Source organism: Gavialis gangeticus, unplaced genomic scaffold (assembly GCF_001723915.1).
Source record: "Gavialis gangeticus isolate Ggan-Ray unplaced genomic scaffold, GavGan_comp1, whole genome shotgun sequence".
Classification (NCBI taxonomy): Eukaryota; Metazoa; Chordata; order Crocodylia; family Gavialidae; genus Gavialis; species Gavialis gangeticus.
Window position 1 is genome coordinate 3,155,611 of NW_017729032.1, and position 13,573 is coordinate 3,169,183.

General features: G+C 47.6%; 1 long non-coding RNA gene across 1 annotated transcript in view; it reads right to left on the reverse strand.

Annotated features, from left to right (window-relative positions):
* LOC109302444 overlaps positions 1-13,573 on the reverse strand; it is a 37,977-nt gene that overhangs the window by 15,256 nt on the left and 9,148 nt on the right. The window contains exon 2 of the long non-coding RNA XR_002098776.1: positions 4,523-4,571. This is a non-coding gene — a long non-coding RNA (uncharacterized LOC109302444). The remainder of the gene's footprint in view (positions 1-4,522; positions 4,572-13,573) is intronic.

The following is a 13,573-nucleotide window of genomic DNA, read 5'->3' on the forward strand; positions in this document are numbered from 1 at the left end:
TCAGCAATATATCCTTTTAGAGAATGTGAATATATTAGGGAAAATAGAATCCTATTTTATATTTGGAGTAAAAAATATTTGAATGTGCTTGTGTGAGCTCATGAGCATGTACTTTAGGTTCTTCTGATTATGCCATAATTCTCTCTGAAATGTACTAGTTGTTTAAAAATCTGGCTTTGGATTTCCATATTCCACCATAGAATATGGTGTCATTTTCTACTGTCTAACAACGTAGTTTGCTGCTTACTCTACCACTCTGTTCGTGCCTCTCCGAATCAGTTAGTCTGTAAGGTGCCATCATACTCTACTTTCTGCCATATTTTACCATATGTACTCTTGCTTCTTAGGTGGAGCTGGCAGGGAGCTGAGACCTCTAAATCTTCTGCCGAATTCCCCCAGTATAAAGTGTCATTTCCTGAGCAAAAGCTGTGGTCTCTCTGTTTTGAAATCTGAATCCTGACTTAAACAGCCAAGGCCCCAGACAGTACATCTAGCATGGAGGTAAGACAATCTAGGATGGTTTCTATGAGGATGAGGTGGTATCATTTTCCCCCCGTGTTCTGCCGTATGTTTGTTTTTTATCTGGTGTGAGGTATTCGTGGGCTGGGAACAGCCTGTCTCATTTCAGATTACCCCAATTTTCCAACCCTTATTTTAAGAGAGAAGCCATTCTCTCTCTTTTATGATCTGAACTCCTGGAGTAATCACTTCAAGGGTCTCACTGTAGATAGAGACAAGAGGTGACACACCAAAGGCTTATTGTTAGGTATCCTTCATGCTTCCCTATCCCAGATCCTGCTTTCGGTTGTTCTTCTCCCAAACATGAACGATTCAGTCTGAAATTCTCCATGCCTACTGGAGACCGAATAGTCCTGGGACATGCATCTCAAAAACTGTTGAGACATTTCTGAGAATCAAATACTGGGAAAGGCTGCAGCTGTGCTCATGTTTTCAAAGCAGCGCATTCATACTTTTGGCACAGAGATGTGATATTAGGCAGTGGAGGCGCACTGATGTCAGGCATGTGCTTTTATTTTTCAGGGGGAAATTTTTTTTGGCCAAGGTTGGGGTCTTTGAATAGTCTGAATTGGCACATGCTCAGTGGAGGAGTGATGGAAGTTGGCTGACGAATTCTCTGAAGAGTTCATCTGTTCTGAGCATGCCAGAGCTATGGGGGTTGAGCAGGAGCAAGATTGTCTTGACGGAGGCTGTGCCCAGCTGCTGCAGATCACTGTAGCCCCAAACACAGGACATGAGTAGGTATTGTGTAGGGAGTCATGCGGGTGGACAGAGAGGTGGATGGGATGCTTGGCTAAGTCATCCCATATTTCATAGATTTCATAGACATTCAGGCTGGAAGGGACCCCAGAGGATCATCAAGTCCAGCCGCCTGCCCAGGGCCAGGAAGTCAGCAGGGATCATAGGATCCCAGCAAGATAAACATCCAAAAGTGTCTTGAATGAGTTCAAAGTGGGTGCTTGAACCGCGTCTGGCGGCAGTCTGTGCCAAACCTTGGGGGCTCAGACAGTGAAGAAGTTCTTTCTTACGTCCAGCCTGAATCGGTCACAGTGGAGTTTGTGACTGTTTGATCCTGTCATCCCTTGGGGGGCTCTGGTGAACAGTCGTTCCCCCAGATCCTGGTGGTCACCCCGATAAACGTATAAATGGCCACCAGATCACCCCTGAGCCTGTGCTTTCCCAGGCTGAAGAGCCCCATAGCTCTCAGCCCATCATTGTAAGGTCTGTTTTCCTGACCTCTGATCATGCGTGCGGCTCTTCTCTGCACTCTCTCAAGCTTCTCCACATCCCTTTTGAATTGTGGAGCCTGAAACTGGACGCAGTACTCCAGCTGCGGCCTCACCAAGGCTGAGTACAGCAGGAGAATCATGTCCTGGGATTTGCTTGAGAAGCATCTATGGATGCAAGCCAGTGTTTTGCTCGCTTTACTAGCCGCAGCATTGCATTGCAGGCTCATGCTCATCTTGTGGTCAATCATGACCCCCAAGTCCCTTTCAACTGTAATACTAACCAGTGTAGCACTGCCGAGCCTATAAGCATGCTGCAGGTTTTTCCTCCCAAGGTGCATTTTTCGGTGTTTAAACACCATCAGGTTCTCACCATCAGACATTCTTTGCCATGACATACTCTCTTCCACCCAGCTCTTCCCCTTGTCCTTTTGTATTTGACTAAGGCATCAGTTTGACGTCCATATCTTAAAAAAAAAAAAAAAAATCATGGAGCAGGTTCTTAAGGAATCTAGTGAGATTCAGAACAAAGTGACCAGGAACAGCCAGCATGGTTCACTAAACACAAATCATGCCTCACCAACCTGATTTCCTTCTATGATAAGAAGATAGGCTCTGTGGATGGAGGAGAGCAGCGGATGCAATATATCTTGACTTTAGCAAGCCTTCTGACACTGTCTCCTATAACTTTCATAGTTTCATAGTAGTTAGGGTTGGAAGGGACCTGAAGTCTGACCACCTGCCCTGGACAGGAACAAGTGCTGGGATCATAATACCCCAGCCAGATATCTATCCAACCTCCTCTTGAAGACCCCCGAGGTAGGGGAGAGCACCACCTCCCTTGGGAGCCCATTCCAGAGCCTGGCAGCCCTAACCGTAAAGTAATGCCTCCTGATATCAAGCCTGAGCCTGCTCTCAATCAATTTGTAACCGTTATTCCTTGTTATCCCAGGTGGTGTCCAGGGGAACAGAGCCTCACCTATTTTCCTCTGGTTCCCCCTGGTGAGTTTATAGATGACCACCGGATCCCCTCTCAGTCTTCTCTTGTGGAGGCTGAATAGTTTCAGGCCCTTTAGTCTATCTTCATAGGGCCTGGCCTGATGCCCCCTGACTGCATGAGTGGCCCTCCTCTGGACCCTCTTAATGCTGGCCACATCCCTCTTGAAGTGCAGGGCCCAGAACTGGACGCAGTACTCCAACTGCAGCCTGACCAGCACTACACAGAGGGGGAGGATCACCTCCCTGGACCTGCTTGTGATGCATCTGTAGTTGCACGACAAGATGCGGTTAGCCTTACTGACCACTTCCTCGCATTGGCTGCTCACATTCATCCTGGAGCCAACAATGACTCCAAGATCCCTTTCAACCATTGTGTTGTTGAGAAGGGAGTTCCCCAGGCTATAGGTGTGTTGCAGGTTCCTTCTCCCTAGATGTAGCACCTTGCACTTGTCTGCATTGAATTCCATTCTGTTTTCATCCACCCACCCCTGCTACCTGTCTTGATCTAGTTGGAATTTGTCCCTCCCCTCCAGTGTGCCCACTTCTCCCCACACCTTTGTGTCATCAGCGATTTTGGACAGTGTGCTTTCCATGCCCACCTCCAAGTCGGTGATAAAGATGTTGAATAGCACAGGCCCGAGGACTGAGGCCTGGGCAACTCCACTGCCCACATCCCTCCAGGTCGAAAACGACCTGTCTACCACCACTCTCTGGGTGTGACCATCAAGCCAATTTGCCACCCATCTGACTGTGTAGGCATCAGTGCCACAGTTGCCTAGTTTTTTTATGAGAATGGGGTGAGAAACAGTGTCAAAGGCCTTCTTGAAGTCCAGGTAGATGACATCCACCTCAACACCCGCATCCAAGGACTTTTTGACCTGGTCGTAAAAGGAAACAAGGTTAGTCAGGCAGGATCTGCCTGCAGTGAATGCATGTTGGTTGTCCCTGAGCATTACCATGCTGAGTCCCCACAAATGTGTTCCTTGATAATTTTCTCAAAGGTCTTAACAAGCTAAAGAAATACAGATTAGATAAAAGTACTGTAGGATGGATGCATAACTGGTTGGATCATCATATTCAACAAATAGTCATCAATGCCTCAATGTCTGATTGGGAAAAGGTATCTGTAGGAGTTCTGGTTGCGTTAGGCCATAGTTATGCTAAGCTATAGTAAGTTATGGTGCTGAACAGCAGTACAGGAGAAAGCGGCCTTATGAATGCTGGATGACATGACATGGAAGAGAAAAATAAAAACACGCTAATGAGCAAAAAGATACTGAAGGCAGTATGAAAACAGCAGCTAAACTTGAGGACAAATGTAAAAAGAAAGACCTTGCTAATGAGACAGAGATAACAAGTACAGGTGCATAAACTTAGCAAATGAAACAAGTAGCAATTAACATCTTCACAGAGTGAGAGAGGAGTTGGCACAAGACCGATGGCATCCAAATATACAGACAGCGGTTGGGAAACCTGTTCTTCATAGAGACCTGAGGGGGTGTGACTTAACATAGTGTCTCTACCTGTCAAGGACAAGCTTCGCTAAATTGGATGACTGTTAATTAGGCAAATTGGTGTGCTGTCTGAGCTTTCACCACTGAACACACATCTGAGTTGTGTTTTCTGCGTTGCCTTTGAAATCTGGAAGGTGACTTGCTAGTGTCAGCCTTCCAGAACATGCAAACCCCAGCAGCCTGTATATCAAATGTGACAACAGCCAGATACCACCCGAGAAAACACTCTGCATGCCTCAGAACAACAATATCAGGTGGGATAACCCAGGGATCTGCCCTGGGTCCAGTACTGTTCAACATCTTCATGAATGATCTGGATGATGGGATTAAGTGCACGTTTTGCAACTTGCAGATGAACAAGTTGGATGGAGTTGCCGATACTCAGGAAGGTAGGGCTATGACCCAGAATCCCCTGGAAGGACTGGAGAAATGGTTTGCAATAAATCAGATGAAATTCAGCATGGACAAGTGCAAAGTCCTGCACTTGGGATGAAATAACCACATGCAAATACAGACTGGAAAATGACTGGCTAGGCTGCAGAGAAAGACCTGGGGCTTACAGTAGTACATGGAGATTAGGAGGAACTTCCTGACTGAGTAGTTAGATGTTTGAACAGGCTACCTGCAGAAGTTATGACATCTCCATGCTTGGAAATTTTCAAAAGCAGCTTAGACACTTGGCTGGAATGGTTTAGTCAGGGATGATCCTGCCTTGAGCAGGGAGCTGGAGTAGAGGATCTTGTGAGGTCCATTCCTACTTTCCTCTTTAAAAATCTCATGGTTGAGGATGATTGTCTTCCATGACTGTATTATCTGTGTGTCTGAAGTTGGCTGATGAGGCCTATCTTGGCAGCACAGATTACCCTGGAAAATGTGGCCAGAGCGGTGAGGCCCCAAAAGGCAACCTTGCCGATGATCGGGGGCTTGGCATAGGCACAACTAGGACACCTGAGGGCTGGTGCTCACCTGCAGGGGTGGCAGCTGCATGGACAGCAGAACCACAGGCCCCGCATCTGCCTTGATTCATCAGCTTCTGCCAGCTTCAGATTTGCTGGTGCGCTGGGGTGCATGTCATGGGAGCACACCCCATGCTGGCAGCGAAAGAGAGCTCTGGGAACCCAGAGGACAGGGCGTGGAGCCAGGCTACAGGAGAGCCCCGACAGGGGTAAAGCGAGTAAGGCAGAAGCCTACTCACCAGACTGGAGGCTTGGAGGGGTCTTCTGCCCTAGGGGCACTATCGCCATGAGAGAGAGAGCAACTTGATGTGGAGAGGCCCTAAAGGGTGTTGTTTCATTTGGAGGAATACTAGAGCACTGACTGTGAGGTTGCCCCCTTATGCTGGGCAAAAAGTGGGGAAAAGAATGAATTGCCTTTGAGTTCAGCATTTTTTTTTTGAGTTAAAACCATACCAGGCTGGCCCACCTGGCAGGAGTGCCCAGAACTGTGTTGGGGGGCAGGGGCTGAAACATTTAGCCTCAGACTTGGAATAGGCTGGGAACCATCCCAGTAACTACTGATCAACAGACGTGACCAGCCAGGATACCCCTGTGAGTAGCAAAAGTGCTTGCCAGAAGCTAATAAGGCAAAGGGAGAGGACCCTTTGTGCCTGTCACTCAGCTTCAGCATGGCTTGCTTACTTGTTGGGCCCCAGAGAGAGTTTTTGATTTTGTCAATGAAAATTATTAGATTTGGGTGCTGCCAATACAGGAGAGTCGATCCTGACATGTGCAGACAGCCTAGGCTGCATGCCCTCTGCTCGACCCCTGGGCCTGTCAGTCATCCGTGACCTACTTTTCAGCTTCGCACATGCTCAGTTGCCCACAAAACCTGACCAGGCGCATGCTCAGTCTTTCTGCAGCATGACATAATCTGACTAGAAATTTCTTTGCAGGATAGGATCTGATTGGTCACTAAAATTAGTATAAAGACCTGTGAGCCCCCACCAAGGGGTGGGTTGTTGTGTGGGCGTCGTTAGTGAGAGCGTGGTGAGAGACCGTGTGCTGTCTGTAGCAGAGGCTGCTGTTAGCAGAGACTGCGAGGCAGAGAGCGATTTGGGAGTCAGTCCCCCGGTTCTCCTCACAATCTCACACAGCGGATTCATACCTTTGATTTCGTCTCCTCGTGTACCGATTGTTCCGATTACTGAACTTACTGGCTTTGACTCCGACTTCGATTGCTTCTACGGCTCCGACATTGATTCTAGCTTTTACTTACCTGGCATTTGACTGACCTCGGCTTCCATTATCAACCACGATCCGGCTCATCCCTCCGCTGCATCATCTCTCGGCTCCTGACCTCGGCTTTTCCTTCGACCACCCGTTTCGTCCATTGGACTGGCGTCACGATTCAGTCTCCGTTCGTCATCGTTACAGTTTTGTTGTTTGTCCTGTTCCTTAAATGAGCCGTTGACCAGCCCTGGGACTATTAAGTTGAGCAGCCGCCCCTAGCTCCGGCTAGATAGCAAGGGCTCACTTAAGAACCCCGTGGGCCAACGGACCCCTCTGTTGTTTGTATTTACTGTAACTGAAGAAAGCAACTCTACCTACGCCGCTAAGCGTAAGTCAAATAAATTACCTTTGTTTAAAACCACTACGATTACGTGCCTCAGAACTCCACGCCAGAAATCCCGCCTGTTCCGTATCCAATTTGCCACCACCCGGCCGCCCCACCGTGACCACGACCGTGAGCTTGGCTTGCCAGCTCCGGGCAACCGTGACAGATTTAAGCCAGATTCAGATAGGCTTTTAGCCTGCTACTTTTGCCATCCGTGACTGATTGCAGCAAGCTAAGCTGGCTGCACTGTTTTCCCACCAGAAGGACTGTGGCTTGGCTACGCTGCAAGACTTGGTTGGCATATGGATGGGGTGCGACAGGAGAAGGAGCCCTGAGGACCAGCAATTCAAGACACTCATGAGAACAACCACAAACAGCCAAGGATCCTCCCTCTTTTCTGAAAAAAGATCAAGGTGTGGCAGGTGAGTTGGAGGGTGTGCCCTATGAGTGAGAGTGAGTGAAAGTCAAACTGTGTGGTCCCAAGTGGCAGGAGTGCCCAGTCCCAGTGACAAAATCAAGTCGGGCACCGCCTTCCACACTGGGATAGACCGATTCTACTGCTGCTCGGATGTGTTTCTGTGTGGGGTGGATGATGCTGGCTTTTTTACTTGGTCCACTGTTTCTGCCACTCCCACTTGTCCATCTCCTATGGTTGTCATGAGGTTTCAAAGTGCTGAGATCCCTGCAGAAGACTCTTCCTCCATTTGGGGTGGTTCTGGGTGATAGTCTCCCATGAGTTGATATCGATGTTGCATTTTTTTTTTTTAAGTTGGCCTTGAGAATCTCCCTGAAGTGCTTTCTCTGCCCTCCTCTTGAGCAAACCCCTTGGCTGAACTGGGAGAACAAAACTTGTTTCGGGAGTCTGGAGTCAAATATCTACATACCATAGCTGGCCCAACGAAGTTGATGCTGGATGATCATTGCCTCAATACTTGTGGTGTTAGCTTGCAGGAGGGCGCTAACATTGGTGCATCTCTTTTCCCACTAGATTTGGAAGATCTTCTGCAGGCAGTGTTGATGGTACTTCTCCACAACTTTAGATGTCTCCTGTACATTGTCCATGACTCAGCTCTGTACAGCAAGGTAGGGATCATGACTGCTTGATAAACCATGAGCTTGGTTTTTGATTTGATGTTGTAATCTTTGAACACCCCGTTCTTCAGGTGTCCAGAGGCTGCACTTATGCATTTGAGGTGAAGCTGGATTTCTTTTTCAATGTCAGCCTTCTACGAAAGATGACTTCTGAAGTATGGCAAATACTCAGCATTCTCCAGAGTCGCACTGTGGATCTGGATTACTGGATCTAGGGACTGTTCATTAGGAGCTTGTTGGTGGAGGACCTTAGTCTTCTGAATGTTAAGCATCAGCTGTTTTCTTCTATGCCTCGGTAAGGACGTTGACAATTGCCAAAGGTCTCTTTCCAAGTGAGTGCACACTACAGCATCATCAGCATACTGGTGCAAAATGATTGTGGTCTAGGTGGTCTTGATTTGGCTTCGAGTCGACTGGAGTTAAACAGCTTACCATTCATTCAGTAGTTTAGCTTCACTCCAGCTGGGAGCTTGTTGGAGGTCAGATGTAACATTGCGAATGTTATAAGGAATATTGTGAAGACTATTGAAGCAATGATGCAGCCTTGCTTAATTCCCATTTAAACTTGAAAGGGATTTGTGAAAGATCTATTATTGAGAACCACCACTCTCATACCATCATGGAGCAGGCAGAGAATGGTGACCAATTTTGGGCATCCATGCTTCAGAAGGATCCTCCACAACACTTCTTGGCTAACAGAGTCAAGCTTTTGTGAGGTCAAAGAAAGTCATGTGAAGAGCCTTATGTTGTTCCCAATGTTTCTCCTGCAGCTGGCAAGCTGTGAAGATCATGCCAGTTGTCTCTTGATGCCCTAAACCCACACTGAGATTCCGGGAGAAGCTCTTCAGAAAGTGGATGGAAATGGTTCAGAAGGATTCTTGCAATGATCTTTCCTGTGGTGGACAGCAAGGTGATTTCACTGTAGTTTTCACAGTTGCACATGTCTCCTTTCTTGAAGATTGTCCCAATCATGGCATCCCTGAGGTTGTCTGTGATTTTCCTCATCATTCCCAGATCCTTAAGATGAGGACATGAATCTGTGTCGAGAGCTCTTCTCCTCCCTGTTTGAAGATTTCAGCAGGGATTCCATCAGCTCCAGATGCCTTGTTCTTCATCTGCTTTCTGGCTTTCTTCACCTCATCAAGGATTGGAGGGTCTGCGAGATTATCTCTGACTGGGTGTTGCAGGATGCAGTTGAGAACACTCTCATCTCATCAACACAGCAGAGTCTCGATTGAAAAGGTCTTCAAAATGCTTCCAACAGGCATTGATGGCTCCCTGTTCCATGATCAGGTCTCCTCCATCCTTGGGTCTCAAGGGGGTTGGTCCCTGAGTCCTTGGACTGTAGATGGCTTTGGTGGCACTGAAAGAGCCGTGCATATCGTGCATGAGAGCCAGATGTTGAATCTCCTGAGCATTGTCTTCCCACCATTTGTTCTTCATATCACGCATCCTCTTTTAGACCTCTTCCCTAGCTTGTTGGAGATTTAATTCCTTTTGCTTGGAGTTGGTGTCATTTTGCCAAGCACAAAAGGCTTTGGATTTCAACTCTTGGATTTCCTGGTCATTCTTGTTAGGGTGACAGTATTTGGATCTCGGGGAATATTGAATTTGCAGCTGAATGAAAGGCTATAGCCTGTGGCCAACAAAGCTGCTAACCACAAGGCAGAATGATATATTAAAAGTAACATTGCAAGATGCTTAGGCAAGCTTTTTTCCTAATAATGTTGTAGTGTTATAAGATAGATAGCTCATTGTGCAAGGAGAACAAGATGCAGCCCACCAGCTATCAGCGGGAGATAAAGCAGAAGCAAGACCTTGGAGATGGTGAAGAAATCAGCAAGAAATCGCAATTGACTGAAAGCAGCTGGGGTCATAGTTTTAGGCACGCGCTCATAGCAAAAAGACATGTAAATAAGTGAAATGCATAGGCAATTCCATGCTAATGAAGTAAACAGGAAACAGAGGCAGAGCTTAAGCTAGGAGGAGATATGGGTGGAACAAAGGAGGCACAAAAGTGGAGTAAATGTTAATGAGCATGAACCAAGGTGTATAAATGTGGAAAGAACTGATGTTCGTGGCAGCTCCCCGGTTTGTTGGAGATTTGTCCAAAGCTGTCTCCATTTTCAATAAAGCTGTTGCTAGCAATGTGTGCTGGTGTTTGCTCTCTGAGCAATTGGATCATCATCTCCCTAGTTGTTGGGCGCCACATGGAGTCAGGATCTAACAGTTCTCATTGAACTAGTCTTGATGTTTCCTGGTAGAAAATCCAAGCATCTGTGGCAGTGGCCTTGAGGACACCCCACATGCTGCTGACATTCTCCCATTCTTGATTGGAATTCACCAGTTTTTTGTTGAGGCGCTGGTGGAAAAGGTCTTGCTTGCGTGTCCTTCAGCGTTGATCTTCCATTGGCATTGCTTCTGCTGCAGCTGTCATTTGGAAGCTTTCCTACTTTCCTATAATCCTGTAAACTGAACATGAGCCAACAGTGTGCTCTTGTTGCAAAAAAACCAACAGCATCCTGAGTTGTCTGAACAGGGGTGTCACTTGCAAATCAAGGGACATGATTCTTCTGCTGTATTTGGCATTGGTGAGACTTCACCTGGAGCAGTGTGTCCAGTTTTGGGCCCCACGCTTCAAGGCAACGTGGATAGTTTGGAAAGTGACCCGTGCAGAGCAGCAAAAATTATTAGGAGCTTGGGAGACATGACTTACAAGGAAAGGTTAAAAGAAGTAGGGATATATAGTCTGGGGAAGAAAGGATGGAGGGAAGATTTGATAAGTCTTCAAACACCTGAAGGGTGATTACAAAGAGGCTGGAAATGGGATTTTCTCTGTGGCCATAGGGGACAGAACTAGGAAGAGTGTCCTCAACCTTCAGCAGGGGAAACTGGGGTAAGTGATTAGGAGGATTTAGGAGATTTGCAGCATTTCCATCCTCAGAAGTTTTCAAGAGCAGGTTGGACAGACACTTGGTTGGGATGGTTTAATCAGAGGTGAGCCTGCTTTGAGCTGGCCTCTTGAGGTCCGTTCCAGCCTTATTTTCCTACAATACTATGGTCTTTCTCTCCCTACTATTGCCTATGGAAAGTCTAGTCAGATGAGATGAGGATATGAATCAATTCTGAGGGCATGGGATAAATGCACAGCGTCTTTCCCAAGTGTTGGGGACTGGAAGAAGATACAAGTTCAATTCCTAGGAATCGCAGAGCAGTCAAATGGTTTATGGTCAAGTACACGCAGTATGCCAAGACTGGGGTCCAGCAACACTTAACACGTATTGTTAAAAATGGCAATAGTGAAAATGTCTCTCCTGGAAAGGGAAATCCGTCAACAAATTAAGTTGTTGTTCTTGTGACAGAACTGAAATTACAAGGTCTCTAAGCAAGTCCCTCCCCAAAGTCAACGAACAGTATAGGAGCAGAGTTTAAAACTTGGTTTGTTTTTATATAAGATATGCACAGTATTGTGTATTTAACGGTGTGGAGAAAGGGGCCCACTTCTTCTGTGAAGGGATTTGATCATATTTCCTGTATGCCATAATGCATTTGGGCTTTGACCCAGAATTCTCCTTCACTTCCCCTCCCCCACCATCCAAGTAAGAAAGATGAAATATGAAGGGAATTGTCACCTTTATTCTAGCCTTCTTGTCTCCCCTTTTTTTAATCCCTTGAACCTTCCCTCATGGTAACAGACAGATTCCAGTGCTGATTCTGCAGCCAGGAGCAAACCTACCTTGACGGGCACTGTTGGGTTTTTCTACCCCAGGAGTTGAAGACGCCATTTTTACTCCATTTATCCTCTAAATGTTGCCCAAGAGGGATTGGCTAAGGAGATGAGGAAAACAAGCAGGGAGTGCATCCCTTGCACAGCTTCCCCAACCCCTTTCTGAATCTGCCAATGTGCCGTCAAAATGCACTCTTCTCAGCTATCAGAGTTGGTGATGATGTTGACGGTGATGAAGTGTGTTGCCATGCTCATGTCAAAAACATGAGGACCAGAAAGCCACCAACAGGTAGAATGGTCAGTGTCAATAAGACCAGGGGTGCCTTGAAAGAGCGCCGTGAGGGCATTTGTAGATGATGTAGTCATCTGTCTAAGCTTGAGCACCACAGCTGAAGCCAGCATCATTGGAGAGGCCCCCAGAGTGCAAGCTTGCCTTAACTCAGAACAGGTGTTGGACAGTTTAAGAGCAGTCCAAGCCTTGCAGGGCAGCTGCTGTCCTGAGGGGCAGAAGCTGTGGTTGGGGATGAAGTTCTTTAGCTGCCATTTTTGTGCAGCATATTGCCTGCTGCACTGACGGGAGGTCCATGCTGTAGGTGACATCATCTGCAGATTCAATGAGCTCATTCACCTGAGAGGAGAACGGCTTCTAAGACTTCAGGCAGTAGTCAGTTTTCTGGAAGATCTGACACCACCTGGGGTGCCAGTTTCCAAACCCTTCACACCTCTGCTTTGGCGCTTGCATTTGCTCCTGCTGAGTACGGGGCTGGAGCATGCACATTAAGTTAGTGGATTCCAGCCTGCCTTAACAGCGTCATGAGGACCATCCCCAGATGCCTTATACCAGCTCCACTTGACTGCTTACCCATCCTCTCAGGCATTCCCCTCCCTGACGTCTGGAGACAAGCTGCCATCATAGCTGAATGCTGGAAATGGAGTGTCATGCTGTGAATTACCAGTTTGGGGGTATGGATGGATTTGAGGTGTTCAAAATCCTGTTTTCCCCCCCCTTCCAGAGAGCTTCAAAATGGCCTCAAAAGCATGCAGCGCTGGTGCTTTCCAGGTGCAGACACTGATGGGAATGAGGTGGGGTCATCTAGTCTTTCATGCACAGAGCAGCTTTAGACCTGCAACTCCTTACACACTTCACAGGCAAGAACACTGCCTTCTTTTTCAGACACTTTCACACCTGAAACAGCTGTTTCCAAGCTCACCCAGCTGGTGTCACTTGGTTACATTTACGAAATCATTACATGGCACCTTGTTGTCATACCCTAGCAATGTTATTTAAACCACATGTCCTACACAGGTTTAGAGAGCTATCACCCTGTTAAAGTCAGCTTTATGCTGATTATTTTAACATGTCTCTTCTGTCCTAGTGGTGTTATAGGTATGATAGTCCAGGGAATATATAAAAAGCAAGATTTGTGTGGCAATGTCTTTTATAGAGCTAGCTATATAGTTGGGAGAGATGTTGACCAAGGTTTTGGGCATATGACACCCTACAAACTTGGCAGAAAAGCTAATTTTATTAAACACGTTTCAGTAAAATGTGGGAGTGTGGCTGCAGATGTGGGGTAAGATGTGGAGGTGGGGGGAGTGGGGGCGAGCCTGCAGGGTGCTGCATGGGGAGCAGGCACGGGGGATGCACTCCACCCCACGGCCACGTGCTGCAGCTGGCAGGCTCTGCCCGTGCACCCCGCGCCTGCTCCCTATGCAGCACCCTGCAGCTGCGTGCCATGCCCCCCCACCATGTGCCATGCCCCAACACAGCTGCATGCCACCTCCCCTCCCTTGGGGCCACGAGCCATGCCCCCCCTTGCTTCCCCTTTCCCGCGTGCAGCAGAGCACACCCTGTCTCCCCCCACCCCGCCTCCGCCTCCACCTCCCTGTCTGTCTATCTGTAAGGCTCCGGGCAGCGCATGCACAGTTGGCCCAGAGCATTA